Raw genomic sequence first — 11,679 nt, forward strand, 5'->3', positions numbered from 1 at the left:
TAAGTGAACACAGAATAGTTTACTTGTCAGATCTCTGGGAAAGGAAAGACTTTAAAACCAAGCAAGAGTTAGAGAAAATTACAAAATGTAAATTAAATGGTTTTGATTATATTAAACTAAAAAGCTTTTGTACAAACAAAAACAATGTAGTCAAAATCAGAAGGGAAACAACAAATTGGGAAAAAATCTTTATAACGAAAAACTCTGACAGGGGTCTAATCACTCAAATATACAAGGAGTTAAAGCAATTGTATAAAAAATCAAGCCATTCCCCAATTGATAAATGGGCAAGAGACATGAATAGGCAATTTTCAGGTAAAGAAATAAAGAAATCAAAAGTATCAATAAGCACATGAGAAATGTTCCAAATCTCTAATAATTAGAGAAATACAAATCAAAACAACTCTGAGGTATCACCTCACACCTAGCAGATTGGCTAAAATGAAAGAAGGGGAGAGTAATGAATGTTGGAGGGGATGTGGCAAAATTGGGACATTAATGCATTGCTGGTGGAGCTGTGAACTGATCCAGCCATTCTGGCTGGCAATTTGGAATCATGCTCAAAGGGTTATATAAGAATGCCTGCCCTTTGATCCAGCCATACCATTGCTGGGTTTGTACCCCAAAGAGATCATACATAAACAGACTTGTACGAAAATATTTATAGCTGTGCTTTTTGTGATGCCAACAAATTGGAAAAGGAGGGTATGTCCTTCAATTGGGGAATGGCTGAACAAACTGTGGTATATGAGGGTGATGGAATACTATTGTGCTCAAAGGAATAATAAACTGGAGGAGTTCCAGGCGAACTGGAGAGACCTCTGGGAACAGATGCAGAGCGAAAGGAGCAGAGCCAGAAGAACATTGTACACAGAGACTGATATACTGTGGTAAAATTGAATGTAATGGACCTCTGTACCAGCAGCAATGCAATGACCCAGGACAATTTAGAGGGATTTATGGTAAAGAACGCTACCCACATTCAGAGGAAGGACTACAGGAGAGGAAACATATAAGAAAAACAACTGCTTGAAAGCATGGGTCAGGGTGGACATGATTGAGGATGTGGCCTCGAAACTACCACACCAATGCAACTACTAACAATTTGGAAATAGGTCTTGATCAAGGACACATGACAAAACTAGTGGAAATGTGCATCGGCCATGGGTGGGGGGAGTGCGGGGGGTGAAGGGGAAAGGAGGAGCATGAATCATGTAACCATATTAAACATGAATATTAATAAATGTTTAAAAAAAATAAAAAAAATGTTTTCCAGAATAGGAAGACAAAATTTGCCACATCTGCTCCAACATGTATTACTTTCCTTTGCTGTCATTTTCACCAATCTCCTAGGTATGAGGTAGTACCTCAGAATTGTTTTGAATTGCATTTCTCTATTAGAGATTTGGAGTACTTTTTCATGTGCTTATTGATAGTTTTGATTTCTTTATCTGAAAATTGCCTATTCATTTCCCTTGCCCTTTTATCAATTGGGGAATGGTTTGATTTTTTGTACAATTGACTTAGCTCCCTATGAATCTGAGTAATTAGACTTTTGTCAGAGTTATAAATAATTTTACTCAATTTGTTGCTTCCCTTCTAATTTTGATAGCATTGGTTTTTTTGTACAAAACCTTTTTAATTTAATGTAATTAAAATTATTTATTATACCTTTTGTAATTTTTTCTAACTCTTGCTTGGTCTTAAAATCTTTCCTTTAACAAAGATCTGACAAATATACTATTCTGTGTTCACCTGATTTGCTTATAGTTTCCTTCTTTATATTCGAATCATTCACCCATTCTGAATTTAACTTCATGTAGCGTGTGAGATGTTGATTTAAACCTAATCTCTCCCATATTGTTTTCCAATTTTCCCAGAAATGTTTGTCAAATATTGGGTTTTTGCCCCAGAAGCTGCATTCTTTGGGTTTATCATAGACTGTCTTGCTTATGTCACTTACCCCATGTCTATTCCACTGATCCTCCCTTCTATCTCTTAGCCAGTACCATATTGTTTTGATGACCATTACTTTATTGTACAGTTTAAGATCTGGTACTGCTAGGTCACTTTCCTTCCCATTTATTTCATTATTTCTCTTGATATTCTTGGTCTTTTTTTCTTCCAAATGAACTTTATTGTAGTTTTTTTCTAATTCAGTAAAAAAAGTGTTATGGGGGCAGCTGGGTAGCAAAGTGGATTGAGAGTCAGGCCTAGAGACAGGAGGTCCTAGGTTCAAATCCGGCCTCGGACACTTCCCAGCTGTGTAACCCTGGGCAAGTCACTTGACCCCCATTGCCTACCCTTACCACTCTTCTGCCTTGGAGCCAATACACAGTATTGACTCCAAAACAGACGGTAAGTGTTTAAAATAAATGAATGAATGAATGAATGAATGAATAAATTAATTAATTAATTAATTAATTAATTAATTAAAGTTTTTTTGATAGTTTGATAGGTATGGCACTAAATAAATAGAATAATTTGTGTAGGATGGTTATTTTTATTATGTTATCTTGTCCTACCCATGAGCAATTAATATTTTTCCAATTGTTTAGATCTAGTTTTAATTGTGTGGAAAGTGTTTCATAGTTGTATTCATATAATTCCTGTGTATGTCCTCACAGATAGATTCCTAATTATTTTATTTTGTCTAGGGTGATTTTAAATGGCATTTCTCTTTCTAACTCTTGTTGCTGGAATGTGTTGGAAATATAAAGAAATGCTGATGATTTATGTGCATTTATTTTGTATCCTGCAACTTTGCTAAAGTTGTTAATTATTTCCATTAGTTTTTTAGTTAATTCTCTAGGATTCTTTAAGTAGACCATCATATCATCTGCAAGGAATGATAGCTTGGTCTCCTCGTTGCTCATTTTAATACCTTCAATTTCTTTTTCTTCTCTAATTTGCTAATGTTTCTAGTAATTAAATAATAGAGGTGATAATGGGTATCCTAGTTTCACTACTAATCTTCTTGGGAATGCTTCTAATTTATCCCAATTGCATATGATCCTTGTTGATGGTTTTAGATATATACTGTTTATTATTTTTAGGAAATACCCTTATATTACTACACTTTCTAGAATTTTCAATAGGAATGGGTGTTATATTTTGTCAAAGGATTTTTATGCATCTATTGAGATCATCATGTGATTTTTGTTGGTTTGCTTGTTGAGATGGTCAATTATATGGATGGTTTTCCTAATATTGAACCATCCTTGCATTCCTGGTTTGAATTCCACCTAATCATAATGAATAACCCTCATGATCACTTGCTGGAGTCTTTTTGCTAGTATTGATTTAAGATTTTTGCATCTATGTTCATTAAGGAGATTGGTCTATAGTTTTCTTTCTCTGTTTTTGGTCTGCCTGGCTTTGGAATCAGTACCATATCACTGTCATTAAAAGAATTTGGTACAACTCCCTCTTTGTTTATGTCAAATAGTTTGTATAGTATTGGGATTAATTCTTCTTTGAATGTTTGATAGATTTCACTTGTGAATCAATCAGGCCTTGGGGAATTTTTCTTAGGGAGTTCTTTGATGACTTGTTCCAATTTCTTTTTCTGATATGGGATTATTTAAATATTCTATTTCTTCTTCCGTTAATCTAGACAATTTATATTTTTGTAGATGTTCACCTATATCTCCTAGATTGCTGTTTATTGCCATATAATAGGGCAAAATAGTTTTTAATTATTGTATTAATTTCCTCTTCATTAGAGGTGAGGTCTTCCTTTTCATCTTCAATACTATTAATTTGGTTTTCTTCTTTCCTTTTTTTATTAGATTGACCAGTATATTATCTATTTTATTTGTTTTTTCAAAGTCCCAGCTTCTAGTCTTATTTATTAATTCAATAGTTCTTTTACTTTCAATTTTATTAATTTCTCCTTTAATTTTTAGGCTTCATTGACCTCTGCCCTCCCTAAATTGTTAATATATGCACTCAAGGATATAAATTTCTCCCTGAGTACTGCTTTGGCTGCATCATACAGATTTTGTTAGGTCTCATCACTGTCATTCTCTTCAATGAAATTATTCATTGTTTCTATGATATGTTCTTTAACTAACTGATTTTGGAGAATCATTTTATTTAATTTCAAATTAATTTTTTGGTTTGCCTCTCCATGTATCTTTGCTAATAACTATTTTTATGCATTATGATCTGAAAAGGTTGCATTTATTATTTCTGCTTTTTTGCATTTGTTTGCTATGTTTTTATGTCCTAGTACATGGTCAATCTTTGTGAATGTACCATGTGCTGCTGAAAAGAAGGTATATTCCTTTTTGTCCCTATTTATTTTTCTCCACATATCTATTAACTCCAGTTTTTCTAAGATTTCATTCACATCTCTTACCTCTTTATTATTTAGTTTTTGGCTTGATTTATCTAGATCTTATAGAAGAAGTTTCAGGTCTCCCACTAGTAGAGTTTTATTGTCTATTTTCTCCTTAAGCTCCCCCAATTTTTACTTTAGAAATTTGGATGCTATACCATTAGGTGCATATACGTTGAGTACTGATATGTTCTCATTGTCTATACTGCCTTTTATCAGGATGTAATTACTTTCCCTATCTCTTTTAAGTAGATCTTTTCTTTACTTTGGCTTTGTCAGATATCATGATTGCTACTCCTAACTTCTTTTTCCCAGTTGATGCCCAAAAGATTTTGCTCAAGCCTTTAACCTTTACTCTGTGTGTATCTACCTGCCTCATGTCTGTTTCTTATTGACAAAATATGGTAGGATTTTGGTTTCTAATCCATTCTGCTATTTGTTTCTATTTTATGGGTGAATTCATCCCATTCACAATCAGAGTTATTATTACCAGATGTGTATTCCTCAACATTTTGATTTTCTCTTCGTCTTGCCCTTTCTTCTTTCACTATTTCCTTCTATACCAGTGTTTTGTTTTTAATCAGTCCCCCTAATCCCCACCCTTATTTTACTTCTCTTTCTTCCCTCTCCCTTCTTATTCCCATCTTATTTTTCTTTAGGGTCTTTTTGAATTAACCCCACACACACATACAAACTCCCCCTCTCTAGTACTGCCTCCCTCCCCACCAGTCTGTTTGTTACTCTTCTACCTCTCTATAGGGAACAAATCAATTCTCTGTACCACTAGGTCTGATTATTCTTCCCTCTTTGAGTCAATTTCAATGTACGTACGACTTAAGTATTTCCTGTCTTCAACCTCTTTACCCTTTCAGTTTACTGGTCTTCTCACCCACTCCCACCATGAGCTTCATGAAATATAAGTTTACCCAATGTTTCTCTTTTCCCATTCCTCTTAATAGTATTCTTTTTTAACTCTAGTTTTATATATGTTTATACATACATGTAGAGATCTTGATATTTCATCCTATACGGTTTGTCACTGTTGCCTCCAATTAAACTTCTTCTTGTTACCCTGTTAATGATAACAATTTTTAAGAGTTACCAATATCATCTTTTCTTATAGGAATATAAATCATTTGGACTTATTGGGTCCCTTAAAAAAGTTTTGATTTTTTAGGTTTTTTTTTTTCCCTCTCTCTTACCTACCTTTTGTTGATTCTCTTGAGGTCTGTGTTTGGACATCAAATTTTCTTTCTTTTTTTTTTTTAATTTTAAAAATTTAATTTTTTAAATTTTAAACCCTTAACTTCTGTGTATTGACTTATAGGTGGAAGATTGGTAAGGGTAGGCAATGGGGGTCAAGTGACTTACCCAAGGTCACACAGCTGGGAAGTGTCTGAGGCCGGATTTGAACCTAGGACCTCCTGTCTCTAGGCCTGGCTCTCAATCCACTGAGCTACCCAGCTGCCCCCTGGACATCAAATTTTCTGTTTAAGTCTGGTCTTTTCTTTATGAAGGCTTGGAAGTCATCTATTTTATTAAATGATCATACTTTCCCCTGCAAGAATATAGTCAGTTTTGCTGGGTAGTTGATTATTGGTTGTAGGCCTAGTTCTCTTGCTTTCCAGAATATCATAATCCATGCCTTCTGGTCCTTCAGTGTAGATGCAGCCAGATCCTGTGTTATCCTAACTGTGGCTCCATGGTATCTGAACAACTTCTTCTCAGCAGCTTATAATATTTTCCCCTTGGCTGGTAGTTCTTGAATTGAGCCATAACATCCCTGGGCTTTAATGTAGGAGGTGATTTGTGGATTTTTTCAATCTCTACTTTTCCCTCTTGTTCAAGAATGTCAGGGCAGTTTTCTTGGATAATTTTCTGTAAGATGATATCCAGGCTTTTCCTTTTGTCATGATCTTCCAGTATTCCAATAATTCTCAAATTGTATCTTCTGGATCTGTTTTCCAGATCTGATGTTTTGTCAATGAGGTGTTTCATATTTTCCTTAATTTTTTCATTCTTTTGATTTTGTTTTATAGATTCTTGCTGTCTTGTGAAGTCATTTGCTTCTAGTTATTGGATTGTAATTTTTAAAAATGAATTTCATCCCTGGCTTTTTGGTCATCCTACTTCTTGTCTAATTTTCTTTGTAGGTCATCTTTCACTTTCTTTGCCTCATTTTCAATCTGGTCAATTTTGGCTTTAAAAACACAATTTTCTTGTTTAAGTTTATGTATTTTCTTTTCCCAATTGTCTTCAGGCTCTCTTGATTATTTTTTGAATTCTTGAGTTAATTGAATTTTATTTCTTCCAAAGCTTGTGTCAACTTCATTGGAGTTTCTGTGTTTTTTCTTGGTGTTCCTTGGTCCTCCTCTTATCCATTTGCTTTGTTCATTTCCTGGATAGAAACTGTCGATTGTAATTTCTTTTTTTTTCTATTGTTTACTCACGTTTTTTCTTCCTTCTTTTCCCCCTGTAATTGGCTGTAATCTTGGTCCTTTGATTATTTACTGGATCTTTGGGTTTGGGCTACTCAGTCCTGGAAGGGCTTCTTCTCTGCTCTGCTGATTCACTAGATTAGTGAGCCCTGAGGCCAGATCTTCCCCAGCTGGTAGTAAAAGTTTTTCATATGATTTCATATGATTTCAGCTACTTTCACTTCAGTCTATGGGGGAGGGGTGTTGGAGCTTCCCTGCCCTCTTTAGACTGCTTTTCTCCTGTATTGATAAGATTGAGCCAGGATGAAGTTGATCTGCAGAGTTTGATGTGCCCTCAGGCCAAAAACCTTGAATGGGATGGGGGCAGCACAAGATGGAGTATTTGGCCATCCTCTCTGTGCTTCTCCTTTAGCTGCTTCCCTGCAGTCTGTGATCAAAGCCTTTAGTCTAGAGGCACTCCCTCTGGACTAGAGTCCTTGCCTGCCCAGAGATTCCAGGGTCTGCTGGAGACTCAGTACATTAGGTGGGGAAGGGGACCTGGGATCTTACTTTTTCCTTTCCCCTTGAACCCAAAAAGTCAAGAATTCAGGCTTTTTTCCCCCTTATACGTACTTTTTAAGTTGGATTTAACAGAAGGATCCCTCAACTCTGTTCTGTTGTCAGATTTGGTTTTCTATCCCCTTGAATTCCCTTGTCCTTGATTGGTGTTGAAGGGTTTACATAGGTCTGGGGCTTTGTTGCTTCTAAGCCGCCACCTTCCCAGAATTCCAATAAACAATCTTTTAACTCAACCAGGACTCCTCTTTATTTGGAGGACTATTTTTTCTCAGTCTTACTTGAAATAGTTGTTCTAAATCCATTATAATTGGTCCAATTTTCATTTGTTTGTGTGTGCATGTTGGATTTCTTGTGGTCATCTAGATGACAAAAATTTTTCTGCTTCTGCCTTCTTTAGGAGATACCTCTCTCCTCTTGTTACTTTGCTCTCAAGATTATATAGTAAAATGTTTGGTTGTTACTGGTAGTTACTTTCTCATTTGCCCTGTTTTGTCACCTCCTATCACATTAATTCCTTGATTTGTTTTCATCTATTTGATTAAGGAAATGAAGAATTTCTAATATACATTTGATTTTCAGTTAAATTCAAAATTTATATTTATTATTGTCTTTACCTAGCCAATATGGTGTTTTTGTGCCAGTTGGATACTGATATAATCTTTCAGTGCCTTTCTTCAAACCTTCCAGAGCTCATAGGTTCATATGCTCATAGATTTAGAAGTGAAGGAATCTGCAACCCTTTTACTTGACAGAGGAAAAACTTCATTCCAGAGTACTTAATAACTTGCCTAGCATTACAATCTACTGAATATCTGAGGAGAGATTAGGATCCAGGACTCCAACAGTTCTTTCTCTGGGGGTGGATAACATTCCCTGTCATAAGTCTTTCAGGATTATCCTAGATAAGTGCATTGTTGAGATCAAATTTTCATGGATAATCATTGTCCAATATAGCTGTTGTTATGTACAAGATTCTCTCAGTTCTGCTTATTTGCTCTGCATCAGTTTCCTCAGATCTTTCCACTTTTTTCTGAAAACATATTGCTTATCTCTTCTTATAGCAAAATAGCATTTCACTACCAACATATAATACTTTGTTCAGCCATTCCCCAATTAATGGATATCCTCTCAATTTCTAATTCTTTGCCACCACAAAAAGAGCAGCTATAAATATATTTGCACAAGTAGGTCCTTTCACCTTTTTAATTATTTCTTTGGGATACAGACCCAGTAATGGAATTACTGGATCAAAGGATATGCACAGTTTTATAGCCATTTGGGCATACTTACAAATTGCCCTCCAGAATGGTTGGATCAGTTCACAACTCCACCAATAATGCATTAGTATCCCAATTTTACCATATCCCCTCCAATATTAACCAATTTCCTTTACTGCCATATCAGCCAATGTGATAGGTATGAGATGGTACCTCAATGTTGTTTTTTTTTTTATTTTTTAAACCCTTAACTTCTGTGTATTGACTTATAGGTGGAAGAGTGGTAAGGGTAGGCAATGGGGGTCAAGTGACTTGCCCAGGGTCACACAGCTGGGAAGTGTCTGAGGCCGGATCTGAACCTAGGACCTCCCGTCTCTAGGCCCGGCTCTCAATCCACTGAGCTACCCAGCTGCTCCCTCAATGTTGTTTTAATTTGCATTTCTCTAATCAAGAGGGATTTAGAATATTTATTTTCATATGATTATTGATGGCTTTGATTTCTTCATCTGAAAATTGCTTATTCATATCCCTTGACCATTTGTCAATTGGAGAATGTCTTGTATTCTTATAAATATGACTTAGTTTTGTATAAACTTGAGAAATTAGACCTTCATCAGAGACATTTGCCATAAAATTTTCCCTAGTTTGTTGTTTCCCTTCTAATCTTGGTTAGATTACTTTTGCTAGTACAAAAGCTTTTTAATTTAATATAATCAACATTATTTATTTTATATCTTATAATATTCTATCTCTTGTTAGTCATAAATTCTTCTCTTCTCGAAAGATCTGTCAGGTAAACTATTCTGTATTCTCCTAATTTGGTTATGGCATAACTCTTTATATCTAAATTATATATCCATGTTTATCTTATCTTGGCATAGGGTGTGAGATATTGGCCTATATCTAGCTTCTGCCATATATTTTTCCAGTTTTCCCAGCAGTTTTTGTTAAAGAGTGAGTTCATATTCCAAAAGCTATCTTTGGGTTTATCAAACACTAGACTTTTGGGGGGCAGCTGGGTAGCTCAGTGGATTGAGAGCCAGGCCTAGAGACAGGCGGTCCTAGGTTCAAATCTGGCCTCAGACACTTCCAAGCTGTGTGACCCTGGGCAAGTCACTTGACCCCCATTGCCTACCCTTATCACTCTTCTGCCTTGGAGCCAATACACAGTACTGACTCCAAGACAGAAGGTAAGGATTTAAAAAAAAAAGATTAAGTGATTTTAAATGGATTTTCTCTTTTTAACTCTTACTACGGGACTTTGTTGGAAATATGTAGAAATGCTAATGATTTGCGTGGGTTTATTTTGTATCCTGCAACTTTACTAAAGTTATTATTATTGGAATGAATTGGTCTTTAAATGTTTGATAGAATTCACTTGTGAATCCATCTGGCCCTGGCAATTTTTCTTAGGGAGTTCAGTAAAGGCTTGCTCAATTACTTTTTCTGAGATGGAATTATTTAAGGATTCTATTGCTTCTTTTGCTAATCTGGGCAATTTGTATTTTTCATAGATATACATCCATTTCACTTAGATTGTCAGATTTATTGGCATATAATTGGGCAAAATAGCTCCTAATAATTGTTTTAATTTCCTCTTCATTGTTAGTGAGTTTATTCTTTTCATTTTTGATACTGATTACTTTTTTCTTTCCTTTTTTTAAATCAAATTAACCCACACTGTCTATTTTTTAATAATACCAACTCCTAGTCTTATTTATTAGATTAATAGTTCTCTTACATTCAATTTTATTTACTCTTTTAATTTTTAGAATTTCCAATTTAGTCTTTAAAAAAGGATTTTTAATTTGTTCTTTTTTTTAGCTTTTTTAGTTGTGTGCCCAATTCATTGATCTGCAGTTTCTCTATTTTGTTGATGTAAGCCTTTAAAGATATAAATTTTCCCCTAAGTACTGCTTTGGCTATATCCCATTAGTTTTGATATGCTGTCTCCTTGTTGTCATTGTCATTAAAAAAAAATATTGACTATTTCCATAATTTGTTCTTTATCCCATCCTTTTTTAGCATTAGATTATTTAGTCTCCAATTAATTTTTATTTATCTTTCCATTGAGCTTTTTATTATAATTTTATTTTATTATGATCTGAAAAATATGAATAAATTATTTCTATTTTACTATAATTGGTTGTGAAGTTTTTATGCCCTAATAAGTGTCCAGTTTTTACATAAAAGCCATTTATACTGCTGAAAAGAAGGTATATTCCTTCCTACTGTCAATCAACTCTCTCCAAAGATCTATTAGTTCTAATTTTTCTAAGATTTCATTTATTTCCTTTACTTCGTTCTTATTTACTTTTTGGTTTCATTTATCTAGATCTGAAAGGGGGGAGTTGAGGTCCCCTAATAGTATAGTTCACACTAAGTTTTAAAAAAAACTCAACATTTTTTAACTTTAAAGTACCACCTAAATATGAGTTAAAATTTTATTTGCAATTAAGGTCTAGGGAGAAAGTCTCCATAATGATATCCACCAAGACCTTTGGTATATTAAAATAAGATTTTAAAAATAATATACTCATCCAGGCCAGATGTCAGGAGGAACTGGGTTCAAATTTGACCTCTGATACTTCTTACCTGGGTGACCCTGGACAAGTTACTTAAACCAATTTGCCTTTGTCCTTCTATCTTAGGCTGAGTTGTAACTAAGACATAAAGTAAAGTTGTTTTTTTAAATATATTAAATAAACAGTGATGTCAAACATAAATAAAAATGGGAGTCACTAAATTGTACTTAAGGCTTTTTGTAGATAGTATATTGACTTAAGAAACCACATATTAATATCTTCTACATTCTTCTGTAGTTTTATTTGTTAAAAATTTTCCCCAATTAAATGTTAATCTGGTTGGGCCCTACTCTCTGTTCTACAGGTCTACTTTTATGATTTTATTTCCTGTGGAGGTGGGCAATCCATGGCCCCTCAGTAACTTTGAAGACCATTTGTCAGAATTAGAAAAGTCATCACTTTTGCAGTCCATTTGGGGATGACCTCACCCCCCCCCACAACACCCCCCACCCCCGCAACAATTCAGCTAGGTTGATCATTGAATAATGGGCATTTCAGTTGTGGACCATACTTGAATACTTTCCAGCTTGGTAAGACCT

The sequence above is a fragment of the Gracilinanus agilis genome, chromosome 5, assembly GCF_016433145.1.
Source record: "Gracilinanus agilis isolate LMUSP501 chromosome 5, AgileGrace, whole genome shotgun sequence".
NCBI lineage: Eukaryota > Metazoa > Chordata > Mammalia > Didelphimorphia > Didelphidae > Gracilinanus > Gracilinanus agilis.